The 10,972-nt window shown below is 39.8% G+C and overlaps 1 protein-coding gene across 3 annotated transcripts in view; it reads left to right on the top strand.

Moving 5' to 3' along the window:
• The first annotated feature begins 4,004 nt into the window (after positions 1 to 4,004).
• NCOA6 (nuclear receptor coactivator 6) overlaps positions 4,005 to 10,972 on the top strand; it is an 89,008-nt gene continuing 82,040 nt past the window's right edge. For all 3 annotated transcript variants that reach the window (XM_023512165.1, XM_023512164.1, XM_012804163.2), the window contains exon 1: positions 4,005 to 4,105. The gene's annotated coding sequence lies outside the window, so the exon portion shown is untranslated. The remainder of the gene's footprint in view (positions 4,106 to 10,972) is intronic.

Here is a 10,972-nt window from a genome sequence, read left to right as displayed (position 1 = left end):
GAAGAAATGAAAAAGCTTTTGTTCTTCCTCAAGCAGTTTTCTTGGGGAAATTCTTTAGCCACGTTTCCCACCTGACTGAGTTACCTCATCTAAAGGAAAAATAAATAATGTGGTTCTAAACTTTGGTTGCATGTTATAATCACCTGAGTAGTGTTTAAATACTCAAAGCTCAGGCTGCAGTGAAGAGCTGGTGGGACTCGGGCATTATTATTTCTTAAAACTTTCCAAATAATTATAATGTGTAGACAAGGTTGAAAGTCACTGAAGTTTTTTCAAAGCACGTGCTCATTTGATCTGAGGTGTTGGGACTATAGTCATTTTGGAGTAGTTAGGGTAGTTCTAACTAGTGAGTACTGGTCTGATAGACTGGATCTGCTTGGTTCTGATACTTCTACTAATATTGTGCTGTATATGAGTAGGGTAGAGTCACCCTGGTGAGAAGAAAGTTTGGTGCATGGGGTCAGGGTGCAGAGGGCACTGAATTTGAGGTTAGAAGACCAGGATCTAGTTCTGGTGCTGCCACAATCAGTCTGTAACTTGAGGCCACAGAACCATCATCTAGAGTCTAGATTTCCTTATGTGAAAGAGCTAGAGTATTAAGACTATTTTGTAAATTCCATTCTAGCTCTGATTCAAGTTTGTGAGCCAAGAATAAGTGAGCAGAGCAGAGGGGGTCAGGACACTGATAAGAGCATTGTTTAGGGAGCCAACTGTGTGGTGGGAGTGGGATGGGTGGGGCAAGTATGAGAGACTGACCTAAGGGAATATAGAGTTGGAGGTCAGTGTGGCTCAACACCTGGTAATGATGTGGTCCAGGTTCTTGTCTTATGGACAGCTGACTCATAGTTGAGATGTGGTCAGAGGACCTCCCCTCAAAACAAGGAGATAGAAAGCAGAGGATATTTTTGTTGTTTGTCTGAAATGGGCTAAGAGTAGAAATACTACCAAGGTTTTTTTTTTTTTTAATTAAATGATAACTATGTACATTAATGTAATTCTGGGGTACAGTGTGGTATTTTCACATACAATTTGAAATATTTTCATCAAACTGGTTAACATAGCCTTCATGTCATTTTCTTAGTTTTTGTGTTAAGACATTCATATTCTACTCTTAGATTTACTTGTACCCTTGTATGATAAACCATAGAAGTGATCCCTCCACTCACCCTCCCTCCACCTGTTCCCTCCATCCCCCCCATATTCTTAGGATGTTATTAGGTTATAGATTTCATATGAAAGCTATAAATTAATTTCATAATAGGGCTACTATCAAGGTTTTAAGAGGGTAGTAGATATCCAGCTTTTGTTTTCAATAGATGATACATTGACATGATTCAAAAATCAAAACATAATACAAAAGATACGTGGTGAAAAATTTAGGGCTGGGTTCAGTGGCTCACGCCTGTAATCCTAGCACTTTGGGATGCCAAGGCAGGTGGATTGCCTGGGCTCACAGGTTTGAGACCAGCCTGAGACAGAGGGAGACCCTGTCTCTAAAAATAGCCAGGCATTGTGGTGGGTGCTTGTAGTCCCAGCTACTTGGGAGATTGAGTCAAGAGAATCACTTACGCCCATGAGTTTGAGGTTGCTGTGAGCTATGATGTCATGACCCTCTGGCAAGGGTAACAAAATGAGACTCTGTTTCAAAAAAAAGAAAAGTCTTGATCTCATCCTCAGGTCTGAGGGACCTTATTTACACCCTTTTCCTCCCAACTTTTTAACGTGAAAAATTTCAAACATGCAGAAAATATGAAACAATAATACAATGAACACCATCTAGTTCAAACAATTGTTATCATTCCATATTTCCATCATCTATCTTTGCTGAACAGTTTGAAAATGAACATAGTGACACTGCATCTCCTAAGAATAAGGGAATCCTCTACCTAATTACAAATAACATTACCTTACCCAAGGATTTCCAAGGAAAAATAATGCCCTAATATCTTCTGTTACTCAGTTCACATTCAATTTTCCCAAGATGTCTAAAAAATTATTTTATGCCTATCTTCTTCAAACCAGGTCTAAGTAACATGCATTACATTTGGATATTAGATCGCTTTTAATCTAGAACTGTATCTTTCTCTTATTTCGCGCCCCCCCCCCAGGATCTTGGCTTTTGAAGAGACCAAACAAGTTTTATTGTAGCAAGTTCCATATTCTCTAGTTCTGTTAGATTGTGTTTTCTTGTGATTTTTCTTGTTGCTCTGTCTCCTGAATTTCCTATAAAGGAGAAGTTAGTTTTAAAGGTTTGTTTAGACCCAGGTTAGGCACTTTTGGCATTCATACATCATATTTGATATTTTGTATTTCAAGTTACATCGGGAGGCATGGAACATACATGGAAGTTCTTATTCTTATCATTGCTGAGTTTGATCGTTGGGTCAAGCTGGTGACTGTCAGATTTCTATATTGTAATAGTCCTCAGTTTTGCCCTTTGCAATTAGGAAGTAATTTTTGGAATTATCCTTCCACACTGTGGGAATCTTCAACTTCTCAGCAATTTTCACCAAATGATTTTTAGCATCCTATGATTATCCTTGCCTGAATCTTTTTCATTGGAGTTTGCAAAATGGTGATTTAAAAATTTTTTTTTCTTCTGCATTTATTAACTAGTAGCCTTCTGTAAAGAAGAGCTTTCCTTTTCTACTGAGAATGAATCATTCTAAAAAGACTATAAATTCTTTCAGAGTAAGGAGTTGATGGTTACCTTTAATGACAGAATCAGGTGGAGTTTTTTAATTTTTTATTTTTTGCTCTTTTATTCTCTTTGATTTATTACTAGGGATTCACGGATTCTTATTTATTCAGGACATAACAGATTTTAGTCATTATTTTTTGATATTCAAATTGCCTAATATTTGCCCAGTCGAAATCCCTTCAAAGAGGCCCCTGTGTTCTTATGACATACTTAATTTTGTCTGAGTGATTCCTTGCCTTCTGCTATAACATGAATTTTTTTTAGGATATAAAAATATAAGTTTTTTTTATATTAGAGAGAGGGAAGATAGTGGAGGGAAGAGATGAGAAAGAGAAGAGAGAGCAGAGTGAGAACAGGGGAGTGAAAGAGAGGAAGATAGGGAGGAAGAGCAAGAGGATGACATGGCATCCCCCCAAAAAGAATGTCTGCTGCTTCTTTTTTTTTTTTTTTTTTAGACAAAGTCTTTCTCTGTCCCCCTGGGTAGAATGCCAGAGCATGAGCATAGCTCACAGCAAGCTCAAACTCTTGGGTTTAGCGATCCTCTTGCCTCAGGCTCCTGAATAGCTGGGACTACAGGCATGGATTACCACGCTTAGCTAATTTGGTAGAGTGAGGGTTTTGCTGTGTTGCTTAGGCTAGTTTGGAACTCCTAGGCTCAAGTAATCCTTCTACCTCAGTCTGCCACAGTGCTGGGATTACAGTTGTGAGCCACCATACCCAGCCAACAATGCATAATTTTTATGTCAATAATAGGGAATAGTTAAATTGAAAATTTAATGAAAATATAATGTATAGATAAAAATAGGAAAAAATTAAGAACCTATCCTTTTTGAAGTTAAAAACTAAATTCTGTTAAAAGTAGTTAGTTTTATATTTAATGTGCATACAAAATATTTTGGTTATGCTTCTGACTCATTTGCAGATTGTGTAGCATGATATTAATTCATTTTAACTTTATTTAGGAATGAAAGTATAGGGAGGGTCTAAGTCTTAGAGTTCCAGTTGCATGATTCTTAAATATAAGTTCTCAAGTTTTGCTTGCATGCTCTTTCAGTGCTTGCTGAAGAGTGGTTTAAGATCTCAGAAAAAGGTACTCTTCGTGGACTTAGCGGAAACCCTATTTTAACATTCTTTAAAGATGCCTACATTGACTTCATAACTTGTGATATCACATTGAACTCTATTGCAAAGATGCCATCTCTGTAATTTCCACATAATACTGATTATACTTTTTCTTCTATCTATTTCTGTAATTTCTACGTAATACTGATTATACTTTTTCTTCTATCTTTTTTTAGAATTTTGATTTGGCTGGTACCTTGAAATCCAAGTTCTGAAAATGCCAGCTTGTTTGGGCTTAGAAGATGACCTGGATAAGTAATAAAAATTAAGGAATAAATTTTGGTAAGTGAAATCCTATATGAGAGAATAGAGAAGACCTAACTTATTATTGATACTTTTGGCATTTTTGAGATTGTCCTTTTTTGGAGAAGGTATCTAGAATGCATTTATTATTCTTAGAGACATTGAATAAGATGCAAATGCCATTCTTCTGTTTTCAAATGGGATTTCAAAATACTACACTGTTTTATGTTATGTGGTTTCTTATCTTTTTCATAAGTGATTAAATTTCACTGTAGAAGACAGTGAAAGACTAGTAAACAATACTTATTTTTCTGTTAATTAAAACTATAGTAAGAGATTGTACTTCAAACAAATAACTTTGTTTAAAAGTAGAAATAAATATGTACTGAAAGGTATAAACTCAAAACAACTCATGATTTGAGGCTGTGTTTAGATTGAAGATAAGCTAATTTAAGCTTAGCATAAATTAAGGTTGTTTTTAGATTGAAGATAACCTAGTTTAAGCCTAGCATAAATTAGGTTGTTTTTATCTTGAAATTTATATTTCCTTCCCTTCCCTACAGCTTTTATATAGCATTCTTAACAGATCCTGATAGTCCCCTCCTGGTGCCTGTGTCATAGTGGGTTTAAGCTGGCACAGAAATGCTTCATGAGCCCTCATGAGAAAATGTTACTGTTAAAGAATTTACTGTATCATCTCCCTGCCCCTCCTCTTTTTTGAGAATTTCCTTCATGTATGGTTTTAAGTGGCTTGGAGCATTAACCTAAGATCTGTACCTTGGTCTCCTAATGTGTAGATTTTTGTCTTATTTTGCTGGTTAACTACTCTACCAAGCATTCATTGTTGTTAGATATAATTTAAAAGAGTTTATTGCTGCTTTTGCTTGTTTTTGGGGGGCAGGGGACAAAGTGTCTAGTCAGGATAGAGTAGTGGTTCTCCACCTTCCTAATGCTGCGATCGTTTAACACAGTTCCTCATGTTGTGCTGACCCCCAACCATAAAATTCTTTTTTCTTTCTTTTTCTTTCTTTCTTTATTTTAGAGGAAGCGGCTTTATTCCAGTTGGGGGAACTCTGAAGACCAGTGTGTCTCTAAAACCGAGCCCTCCCCTCCCTCCCTGCCTGAATCTCCTGCCTCCCTTTTATCTACTTTTCAGGGCTAGAGTAGGGTCATAAAACTGAGAAAGGCATGACATCATCCTCAAGGTCCTGAGCTCAAGGGGGAAGGTCACATTGGCCCGTGCCCTTGAGACCAGTTGGACCACCTGCCCTCAAAGTCCAAGGAAGTTACTAGGTTACAATCTAGGCCCCCGCACTTACAATCTAGGCCCCCGCACATGTCAAGGGAGGAACATACAGAGAACAGAAACGCCTGCAGCTTGGCTAGGGCCTACACAGGGCGGCTAGGACAGATTCTTTTAGCTCTGCTTTTACTTTCTTGCCTCATTCCCCTTTTTGAGACTCAGAACAATTTGTTATGGAGTCTCACCACCATTCTCATTAACCTGTGCCGCAATTTGTTGGTGGTGCATGTAATACGCTCTACCTGGGGCTTGCTGAGACACAACTGAACTCACTAGGTTTCTCACCATTTGGAGTAATACTGGCAATAAGCCTGGGAGGAGAAGGCAAGTACCTAATAACAGTGAGACTCTTATTATGAGGGTCTTAAAACCTCCAAAAGCAGAGAACCATCCTTCAAAGATGGATTTCAGATTAAAACTGTGCCACACCTGTACTGGCACATGAGTCAGTTTGGAAATTTTATTAGCTATATTTTCCACTGCTAGACCTTGATTATCTATTTTCAGACAACAGTTGGTAGATTGAACTTTCCACATACTCCTTTTTCTGCAGCAAGTAAATAATCCAAAGCCAATCTGTTTTGTACAATTTTCTACATTAGCATTCTGAATATTTGCACAAACTAAAGTCCACTTAGCTCTCATGCGTCTAATAAGGAACAGTCCCACGATGGCATAGATCCTCATGCTTCGGCCGTACGTGGACCAGTCAGCTCCCAGGATATGACTGGAGCAGGGCTTGCCGTTCTCTGCAACACCAGCTTGAGGGGGTTGTCAGGATCTGAGGTGGCTTCCTAAGGTCCAGGGGTACGAAGTCCACACCGTGGGAACTCAGGATTAGCTGCTGCTGCCACGTCCTGCTCAGCACAGCTCCTCTTAGGTGGGGGCAGTCCCTCCTTTGGTTCCGTGGCAGGCTTCACTCTGCTTGCGTCGTCATATAACTGCTTCCATTAAGATATAAGTCCCAGTCTGCATCTGTCCAAAGCTGATCACGCAAGTCAGGTCTGCTAGAATACACATTATCTATAACTTCCACACAGTCATGCTCAGTCTTTTTCACTGGCTGGAAGGAGCGTGGCTGGGTTCAGGGTGGTAGATAGTTCCACTATTATGCGTGGATTATCACACATTAAGCTTTGGTACTTAGTTAGCCTTGCATTGGAAAGCCAGAAATAGCCCTTTATGTTCGTCAAAGTATAAAATTCTTTTAGTTGCTACTTCATAACTGTAATTTTGCTACTGTTAATGAATCATAATGTAAATATCTGATATGCAGGATGGTCTTACGTGACTCCTGTGAAAGGGTCATTTGACCCCAAAGGGATCGCAACCCACAGGGCTAACCGCTGGGCTAGAGTGTTGTCACATCACTAGCTTGCAGCAACCCCAAACTCCTGAGCTCAGGTGATCCTTCTACATTAGCCTCCTGAGTAGCTGGAACTATAAGCACCTACCACAATGCCTTGCTATTCTTTCTGTTCTTAGTAGAGACAGAGTCTCACTATTGGTCAGGCTAGTCTCAAACTCCTGAGCTCAAGCAGTGTCCCACCTCAGTCTCCCAGAGTGCTAGGATTACAAGTGTGAGCCACCACACCTATTTTTTTTTAATTGACACATAATTTAAATTATACATATTTATGGGTGTATTGAATGATATTTGATATGTGTATCATGTATAATGATTAAATCAGGGTATTTATAGCACATCTATTACTTTAAACATTTATCATTTCTTTACATTGAGAACATTCAAAATCTCCTCTTATACCTATTTGGAAATATGCAATAAATTATTAACTATAACTCACCCTACAGTGATATGTATATAGAATACCAGAACTTATTCCTCCTATCTAGCTGGGATTTTTTAATGTTAACAAACCTTTTTCTGTCTTCTCTACTCGCACCATTCCCAGTCTCTAAAACCACTGTTACATTCTCTACTTCTATGCAATAAACATTTTTAGCTTCTGCACATAAGTGAGAACATATGGTACTTAAACCTTTCTATGTGTGCCTGCTTATTTCACTTAAAACAATGTCCTCCAGTTTCATCCTTATAACCACAAATGACAGGATTTCATTCTTTTTTATGGCTGAACAGTATTCCATTGGGTGTATTTACCACATTTTCTTTATTCATTCATCTGTTGATGGACACTTAGGTTGGTTCTGTATCTTGGCTATTGTGAATAGTGCTGTAGTAAACATGGGCATGTAGATGCCTCTTCAGACATACTGGTTTCTTTTCCTTTGGCTGTATTTCCAGTAGTGAGATTGCAGGATCATATTGTAGTTCCATTTTTAGCTTTCTGGGGAACCTCTGTACTGTTTTCCATAATTGGTGTGTTAATTTACATTCCCACCAACAGTGTGTAAGAGTTCCCTTTTCTCTGAATCTTTGCCAGCATTTTTTTTTTTTTGTCTTTTTATAATGACCATTCTAACTAGGGTGAGATAGTATCTCATTGTGGTTTTGATTTGCATTTCCCTGTTGATCAGTAATGTTGAGCATGTTTTCATATAATTGTTGGCCATTCGTCAGTCTTCTTTTGAGAAATGTCTATTTAAATAAATTGCTCATTTTATTTATTTAGACACAGAAGTCTCACTTTGTCATCCTTGGTAGAGTGCCGTGGAGTCACAGCTCACAGCAACTTCAAACTCTTGGGCTCAAGTGATTCTCTTGACTCAGCCTCCCAAGTAGCTGTAACTACAAGCACCCCCATAATGCCTGGCTATTTTGGGAGACGAGGCCTCACTCTGGCTCAGGCTGGTCTTGAACCTGTGAGCTTAGGCAGTCTGCCCACCTTGGCCTCCCAGAGTTAATTACACATTTTTAAATACGAGTTTTTTTTTGAGGGGGATGGTTTGCATTTTCCTGTATATTCTGGATATTATTCAGTTTTGCCTGGGCTGGGTGAAAGAAAATTAAAAAGAAGGGAAGCAAAAGAAAAAGAAGAATAGTTTGCAAATATATTCTTCCATTCTGCAGCTAGTCTCTTTACCCCGTTTGCTGTTTCCTTTGCTGCCCAGGAGCTTTTTAGTTTGATATAACCCTATTTGTCTAATTTTGCTTGTGCTTTTGAGATCTTATCAATAAAAATCTTTGCCTAGACCAGTGGTTCTCAACCTTCCTAATGCCGCAGCCCTTTAATATAGTTCCTATGGGTTGTGACCCACAGGTTAAGAACTGCTGGCCTAGACCAATGTCTTTCTTTTTTTTGGGACAGAGCCTCAAGCTGTTCCCCTGGGTAGAGTGCCGCTGTGGCATCACAGCTCATAGCAACCTTCAACTCCTGGGCTCAAGTGAGTCTCCTGCCTCCGCCTCCCAAGTAGCTGGGATCACAGGAACCTGCCACAATGCCCGGCTATTTTTTGGTTGCAGCCGTCATTGTTGTTTTGGCGGGCCTGGGCTGGATTCGAACCTGCCACCTTAGGTGTATGTGGCTGGCACCTTAGCTGCTTGAGCCACAGGCACCGAGCCTAGACCAATGTCTTTTTTTTTTTTTTTTTGAGACAGAGCCTCAAGCTGTCCCCCTGGGTAGAGTGCCGTGGCATTACAGCTCACAGCAACCTCCAACTCCTGGGCTCAGCGAGTTTACTGTCTTAGCCTCCCAAGTAGCTGGGACCACAGGCACCTGCCACAATGCCCGGCTATTTTTTGGTTGCAGCCGTTGTTGTTTGGTGGGTCCGGGCTGGGGATTCGAACCCGCCACCTTAGGTGTACGTGGCTGGCGCCTTAGCCGGTTGAGCTATAGGCGCCAAGCCTAGACCAATGTCTTAAAACATTTCTCCTGTATTTTCTTCTAGTAGGTTCATAGTTTCAGGTCTTTTGTTTGTTTGTTTTGAGACGGAGTCTCAAGCTGTTGCCCTGGGTAGAGTGCTATGGTGTCATAGCTCACAGCAACCTCCAACTCAGGCTCAAGCGATCCTCTTGCCTCAGTTTTTCCATATATATACGTATATATGTGTGTGTATATATATTATATATATATATATATATGTGCTTTTTTTTTTTTTTAAATTAAAGACGGTGACTCTCTTTTGCTTAGGCTGGTCTCAAACTCAGGAGCTCAAGCAATCCACCCGCCTCAGTCTCCCAGAGTGCTAGGATTACAGGTATGAGCCACTGCACCTGGCTAGTTTCAGATCTTATATTTGAGTCTTTAACCCATTTTGAGTTGATTTTTGTACATGATGAGAGTTAGGATCACTCTAGTCTTTAAACTAGGATCCAAGACCCCATCTCTACCAAAAATAGAAAAAATTATCTGGGCAAGTGGGCACATGCCTGTAGTCTCAGCCACTTGTAAGGCTGAGTTAGGAGGATTACTTGAACCCAGGAGTTCAAGGTTGCAATGAGGTATGGTGAGCCGCTGTGCTCTAGCCTGGGTAACAAAGTAAGACCCTATTTCCAAAAAACCCCCCAAAGATTTAATCAAGAATCATAGGCTTCTTTAGGTTGTTATGTCTCTTAACGCTTCTTTGGAGGCTGAGGCAAGAGAATCGCCTAAACCCAGGAGTTGGAGGTTGCTGTGAGCTGTGACACCACTTCACTCTACCGAGGGCAACAAAGTGAAACTGTCTCTACCAAAAAAAAAAAAAAAAAAAAAAAAAAGATTTCTGTAGTATCTCTTCACTGATGGTAGGCCAGCCAGACAATGGAATGACTTTCTACCAAAGTTACATAATAACTAAAAAACTGTTTCCTTGGCCGTCTATTATTTTATCAAAGGAGAAGATAGTCTTTCAGCTAGTTACAGGAGAAATCAGGACATTTAATGAAGACAGAAGTTCACTAAATTAGAGTATCTTCTGTTCCTCTGGGATTATAAGATGAATCTCCTTTTCTTCCTCTCAGGGAATCCACACCTTCCATCATAACACAGAAGCACATCTTAACATTTAAATGCATTTTGACTTTCTGGTCACTCACTACTAAATGTTATATTAGTCACAAGCATTTGAATCATACCTAGATTGTCAGACTTAATTAGGAATTGAAAACTGATGGCTTATGGGCTATATGCAGCTACAGTGTTTCATTTGGTGATTTGGCGGAGTATATTGGAAAAATGTAGAGCTGTTTTCAAATCCGGGTATTTTACTAAAAACATGTACCTTAGTCTCTTCTTAAAAATTCAGAGTCTCAGCTGTGTGTGGTGTCGTATACCTGAAGTCCTCGCTACTCGGGAGGCTGAGGCAGGAGGATTGCTTGAACTCAGGAATTAGAGGCCCATCTGAGGCCCATTTTTCTCTACTAAAAATAGAAAAATTATGGCTGCACCTGTGACTCAGTGAGTAGGGCACTGGCCCCATATACCAAGGGTGGTGGGTTTGAACCCGGCCCCAGCCAAACTGCAACAAAAAAGCCAGGCGTTGTGGCGGGCGCCTATAGTCCCAGCTACTCGAGAGGCTGAGGCAAGAGAATCGCCTAAGCCCAAGAGCTGGAGTTTGCTGTGAGCTATGATTCCACAGCATTCTACCAAGAGCGACAAAGTTAGGCTCTGTCTCTTTAAAAAAAAAAAAAAAGAAAGAAAAGAAAAATTAGACTCAGCACTTGTAGCTCAGCGGCTAGGGCACCAGCCACATGCACTGGG

Source organism: Otolemur garnettii, unplaced genomic scaffold (assembly GCF_000181295.1).
Source record: "Otolemur garnettii isolate 467f Iridium unplaced genomic scaffold, OtoGar3 scaffold00025, whole genome shotgun sequence".
Classification (NCBI taxonomy): domain Eukaryota; kingdom Metazoa; phylum Chordata; class Mammalia; order Primates; family Galagidae; genus Otolemur; species Otolemur garnettii.
The sequence above is the reverse complement of the archived record's forward strand: the minus strand, read 5'-3'. Positions and strand labels throughout refer to the sequence as shown.